The following is a 6,569-nucleotide window of genomic DNA, read 5'->3' as shown; positions in this document are numbered from 1 at the left end:
CCCCCGCCCCCATTACTTCTCTGTTATCTTCATGTTCAGTAGCTGAGATAGCCTGCGTGGTCCAAAAGACTATATAACCCCACATGCATAGGCTACACACCTCCTGTATCACTGCCACTCTGCACCTGATGTAGCATGCTGCTACTCCAAACTGCAGTGACAGGTGAACAGATATGGTGTAAAGGCACTACCACTCTCCCCCTCTTCCCATTTCTGCTGGCTCTACCCATTTGTCTCTCTGTCCTCATTCCCTCCCTGACTTTCTAACTTTGTGCTCAGCATTTCTGTGTGGGGAAAGACTTGAAGCTCTTCCATGCCTGTTACATTAAATGTTCCTGTAGAGCAGGGGCTTTTGATACTCACCCCCGCGGTAAAAAACCAGCTATGCATGCTGATCATAAGCTGGTCTAGCTGGGTATGAGCAGGTCAACCGGCATGCCAAAGCTGGTCATAAAACTGGTCTAGCTGGGTATTAGCTAGTCAACCAGCTAGTGCTCGTAGCTTATCTCAGCTGGTAGCTGGTCAACCAGCCATTTTAAAAAATAGCTTATGCCGGTCAAACCATGTCAAGTTGGGAGCTGGTCTGAACTGGACAACCAGCTACCAGCTGTTTCAAAACCTAGCTTGAGCTGTTTTTGTTTTTTCAGTAGGGTAGGCTCAAAGGCATTCTGTGACCCCATCATTGTTAAAAGTTAAAAAGTGATTTATTAAAAAAAGAAAAAGGTTTCATAATGATCACATGAACCGTGTTGGTGTTGGGATTGGGGATTTTTGAGAGTGTGATCACAAATCTCCCTATGTGGTTGGAACTAGGGATGTAGAGTACCGGCTCAAATGAAGAGAACTAACCATATTCTCCTGTATTGTTCATCATGCTTTATTATTTTTCTTCTGGGTTGTCAGTTCCAGAAATGTTTGCTCCCCACTAAAATAAGAAAAGTTATGATAACGCTTGACCTTACAAATCTACTGTGCTAGTTTTCACAAGCTTTTACTGCCCACGTGTGGACATAAATTGAAGTTTTGCAACATTCTGCATTCAAGGCAGGGACAGGAAATGCCAGTCGAAGGAGTGCCTACAGCTTTCCACCCTGTCCAGCGGGAAGAGAGGTGATCCAATGGGAATCTGAATCCCTTACCACTGCCACAGTGCTATTTAAGCATTTTCAAAGTTAACTAGTTGAAGTCTCACGTCTCTATTGCTCTAATCCGTCTGGACTGCCACAAAAGATGGGAAGGCCTAATAGGATAAATAAATAAATAATCTTTGAATGCAATTTAATTTTGTGAGTAGCGAGTAGCAAATCTTGGCTGAGGGCCTTTTTGTGTGGCATTTGCATATTCTCCCCATATACTCTGTTTTAGATATATCGCAACTGCCAAGATATCACCAGCAGAGGGAGCAAAAGGGAAACAATGGGAATATATTACAAAAGAGACGAAAGAGATGAAAGAGAAGCCGATGTTACATTACTGTTAAAAAAAAAAAAAAAAAATCATAGTAAAAACAGTAAATAAAATAATAATAATAATGTGTATACTGTATATACACATACATTCACAGAGCACTTTATTAGGCAGACCTGTACACCAGCTTGTTAATGCAGACATGTCCAAGAGGTTCAGCTGTTTTTCAGACCAATGTTTACAAAGGGGAGGAAATGTGATCTAAGTGACTTTGACCATGGAATGATTGTTGGTGCCAGACAGGGTGGTGTGAGCATCTCAAAAACTGTTGATCTCCTGGGATTTTCACACACACAACAGTCTCTAGAGTTTGCAGAGAATGTTGCGAAAAACAAAAAAACATCCAGTGAGCAGCAGTTCTGTGAGCAGAAACGTATTGATAATGAGAGAGAAGGGCCAGACTGGCCAAAGCTGGCAGGAAGGTGACAGTAACTCAAACAATCACACATTATAACAGTGGTATGCAGAAGAGCATCTCTGAACATACAACATGCCAGACCTCTTAAGAGGATAAACTACAGCAGCAGAAGACCAATAAGTAAAAAGTAAAAAGTTTTAAATTAGCTCCTTACTTCATTCCCAGGTATTGGAGGTCTAGTTAGCCTGAGGTCTTTATTTTTTTAAACCCTGAACCCAATTACACAATACTTCAAGGAACATGCAACACAGCAGGGTCTCAGTATCCTTTGGGGGTGGGTAACCTGCATGATCCTCTGGAAAAGGGAGAACAGTAGACTCCATTCATGAATCACAGTCCACATAAAACTTGGCTCACACTGCACTGGCCAACTACACCCCGAGGTTGGCAAATAAAAGAACTGCCGATGTATAGGGGAGGTGCAATTCCAGTTTTCAAGATTCTTTGAGTTCAGTGAACAGTTTGTTTTTCTCTAAACAAATTTCTATAGTACTAAGGCCCATAGAGACTGCATAATATATAAGGGACAAGTGTCTCAGACTGAGCCAGACTTGAAACCCTGAATGTGTAGAAATGACTAGAGGAGTGCCACGATTCAGACTGTGAAACACTAATACATGGTTTAATGCAATCTTGTTCTTCAGTTTCCATCTAGTTTAATACAGCTGTATTTGTCCCCTTAGGGAAATGACTTGGACAATTGACATACTGACACAACAAGTCTTCCTTGTTACCTGCAATCCATAAAATGAAGGTTTGGATGGACACACCAATAAAGTTTGAGTACAACAAATTTAAATGTTCTGTTAAATGGTCCTGAGATCCTATTTTTCTTTAGTTGGACCTCTCAAAGGTATTTGGAAAAACATAAAAAGTCATTATCATAAAATTAATTAAATTTACATATTTTTGGCCAAAAGTCTGACACTGTTATGTTAAGCTAGCCACACTTTAAATGTGCACACACAATAGCATTTTAAATGTGGTGGTCAAACCCTACCCTGTAAAAAACCTTACACACCACCTTCAAAAGAATATGTCACACACTTACAGTGGTTTTACAGTGTTATACCAATGTTGTCAAATTGTCACAACAGCATTCAATAAATGTTTAGTCATTAGCTGGGCAGGGCCCCATGAACCACTGCCCTTTAAAGAAGCAAACTACTGTTATGTCACATCCCGACAGGATGGCTGTGTCGTCTTCAGCCGCAAGAACACAACAGTTATTCAATCACAGGGACACAAGGTCAGAAAAGTGTTTTTCTTTTTCCATTGCACTGTGTCAGTTTGAGACAGAGGATTGGATGCCACACAGAGAGCGTTAGAACAAACCAGAAACCAGCATCAATAACTGTTAATCATGTGTGATTCAAACAGACATGGTCAGAACATAAACACAAGCTTTTTTCTCTTCTTTCTGGATAATCTTCCTCTGTTCATCCTTTTACATTGATGGTAGCCACTTAGCTCTCTCTTAACCCACTGCATACCAAACCTCATAGGAACATTTTCCCACAAAGATAAAAAACGCACAAACAGTTGCATCACCATGAAGAATTCAAAGGCATGCTATGCAGGAGTTTTACCTTGAAAATATTTTAGAAAATAGCTATGCTCAGTCATATCTATTATGCACTGGCAATCTGTCTTTGCACACATTTGCAGAATCTGTGCTCCTCTGCCTGTATTTATTCTTCTAAGATGTGTTTGGTACATTACTGGGCGTGATGCTCCATTCTGCGTAGAGATTGAGGGTTGGTGTGGCTACAGAGCCTGTAGAGTGAGATCAGGTGTCAGCAGAGCTTTTGTAGCTAGCCAGTTACTGCAATGGCAGAGATGAAGAAACAGAAGTACAGTGCAGGAAAACAGCATGCCAACAAGCCTCTCTCAAAAACTAGAGTCAACCTTGGATTTGCTTTTCCTCGATGGTGACAGATGTAATAAAAAAAACAATATAAAAACTGAGTGGGCAGGGTTGAGAATGGAGGAGGAGACTTCTTTGATTGTAGGCAAACTGACCACAGCAAAGATAAAAATAATTGTCATCATCAAGGTTATCAATTGGTCCGGATAGAAGACACCTCTTTTCTGAAAACTGTGAAACAGTGTTCAGTACTGTAATCCAGGAGATCTTGACTCAATACTCCCCCCAATTAAGAACAAATAGACACTTTCAGTGTCTGCTGAGGCATAATTTACCCGCTTAGGCCACCTTATGCATGGGGCAAAATGTCCCAATTTCACATCCTAGCTGCTCCTACCATGCGCTACACCACCTGATTTCACAAATTACTTCACCTGCTTGGTTCAGATAAGCTAATTAGTGAAATCAGGCGGTGTACCACACGGTTGAAGCAAATGCCAGCAGACACTGTGGCCCGCTGGATGTGGAGTTGAGTAGCGCTGTCATAGATGTTGAATCAGTCAGATCAACTATTTTTTATTCACTGTAATGTGCTATATGGCATACTGCCTAATCTTCACTTTGTTTTTTTTTAATATTCCAGTTTTCATTGATAGTTCCAGACAACTGTTGAGCAATGGAGTAGATATTGTCTAGCAAGCCGCCAGCTTTGTTATTGGGGGAGTTTTTGGGTTTCTGGAAACAATAAAAACAATATATAAAAACAATAAAATGCACTTCAAGAAACCCTGAAGCAGCTTGTGTACCAGGATATGATATGATTCCAGGAATAATATGTGTGCATTACTGGATTATTCTTAAAAATATTACAATTAATCTTATTTTAAATATTTCCTATGGTGCATGCAACAAATACAGGTATTTATGTGCATAATTGTTAAAGCTATTAATGGAGTCAACACTGGATGCTGTACACGCTACTTTGGGGTTTCCTAGAGTGTAATTTCTTTAGACCACAAATTCCAAAAATGTCCCAGCCACGATAAAGCTGGTAGGAAAATTCAGGACATTTCTAAAATATACTTCAATGCACACAAAAACTGTCAGGGGCAATCGAAAACATACACACCGTACACTGAAAATGAATTATACACAAATTATATATACTGAATTATATTTGTTCAACAGCCAAGAAAGTGATTGTTACCTGGTTGCTGAGGCTCAAATGAAACAAATGGTAAGGAGTCAAGCTCCCAATGGTGTTCAAAAGTTACAGGGGAAAATTATGACAGTACTAAATCACATGTTTTCAACAGCCTTAATTGAACCAGAGATTGGCTAACAAAGAGCATCATACACGAGAGGGGTCCAGGATTGAGTTTGAGGACTCCAGCTGTTATCCACAAGGATGATAATGAACTGCCTCAGATAGGAAAAGTGATCCTTCTAAGGCTAAACCATTGCCTGTCACCTACTGAAGCTTCAAAAGAACATGACCACAAGCAGTCATTTAACATGGTTTTCAAGCAAAAACATATATGAGGCAGGTGCAGAGGAAAATTTAAAGTATTGTTACTTTAAAATAATAACAACTCAAGTAAAAATAAGAGTAGTCATCAAAATATCTACTTGAGTCAGAGTAAGAAAGTATCTACCGAAACAACTTCCCAAGTAGCGAGATATTTCATAGGATCTGATTTAATATTCAATAGAACAAGCAGTACAATGGCTACAGAACATTACGCCATGTTTCTGGTAGTCTGTAAAGACAACATAGCTTGAATATGATGCCATGTTTCTGGTAGTCTATAAGGATAACTTGAATAGAACGCCATGTTTATGGTAGTCTGTAAGGACAACATCCATGATTCATGTATGTAGCTAAATCAGTTGCCCAAATACATTTTTGGGATGAAGTCAGAATTTTCGGTTTCACAAAGCAAGCTCTGCCTCTTCCTCTCTGGCCTGGAAACACAAATAGTTGAGATGATGAGAGGAAGAATGATTCCAGAGAGTGTCTCTAGTTGAGAAGTGCCAAGTGCATTGATTCATATAGCTTGCATGATGGCTCCCTCTAGAGTAACTGACAATGTCTATCAGAGCTATATTAAGTCAACGTGCATTCACATTTTTATTTTCTGATTCGTTTTCTGATAGAAAATAGTACATCATCAAAAAAAAATTTTTAACAGCAAGCTAATGAATGTGACCTGTTTTATGGTAATAAAAGCAAAATGTAAAAACGAATTTCCTGGCAGGAAATCACTGTCCCCAATGCTCAGATTGGCTCTGGAGAAGCACATGACATCACAGATACAATACAGAAATGGCGCCGGGCATATTGTAGTGGGAAATGTAGTCATTAGGTAGTTTAAAACTGTGGAAATTGTAGACAATTTGTAGACGGGCTTGTATTTTCAGCCTCTTTGAATAAGTTCCACCGTCAGTTTATGCTTGGTAACCATATGGGTAAAATGCCTGGACTCATTTGTTTATTTTTGGAACACAGTTCTTATATTAAGTGATTTTTAATCAATGGGATTTTTGAATGGGAAAATGTTTTTATGACCCAGGGGCATGGCTTTGACGTCAGGACTGTGGTACTCTATTGCTTTATGTCATTCATATCTATTGTAAAACTGAAACATTATAAGCTTTTAATTGAAGGAGTCAATTACTGTTTACTGTCCTCAGTGAACTACTCATTAAGCTGAGTATATATCTTTAAAAAAACACTCATGTTAAATTCTTACAGTGATTATTCTGGCTATTCAATTTAAATGTAAAGACGTTTACACAATTAAAGCACATTTTCAT

The sequence above is a fragment of the Conger conger genome, chromosome 2, assembly GCF_963514075.1.
Source record: "Conger conger chromosome 2, fConCon1.1, whole genome shotgun sequence".
Lineage (NCBI taxonomy): Eukaryota > Metazoa > Chordata > Actinopteri > Anguilliformes > Congridae > Conger > Conger conger.
Note: the sequence above shows the minus strand (reverse complement) of the source record.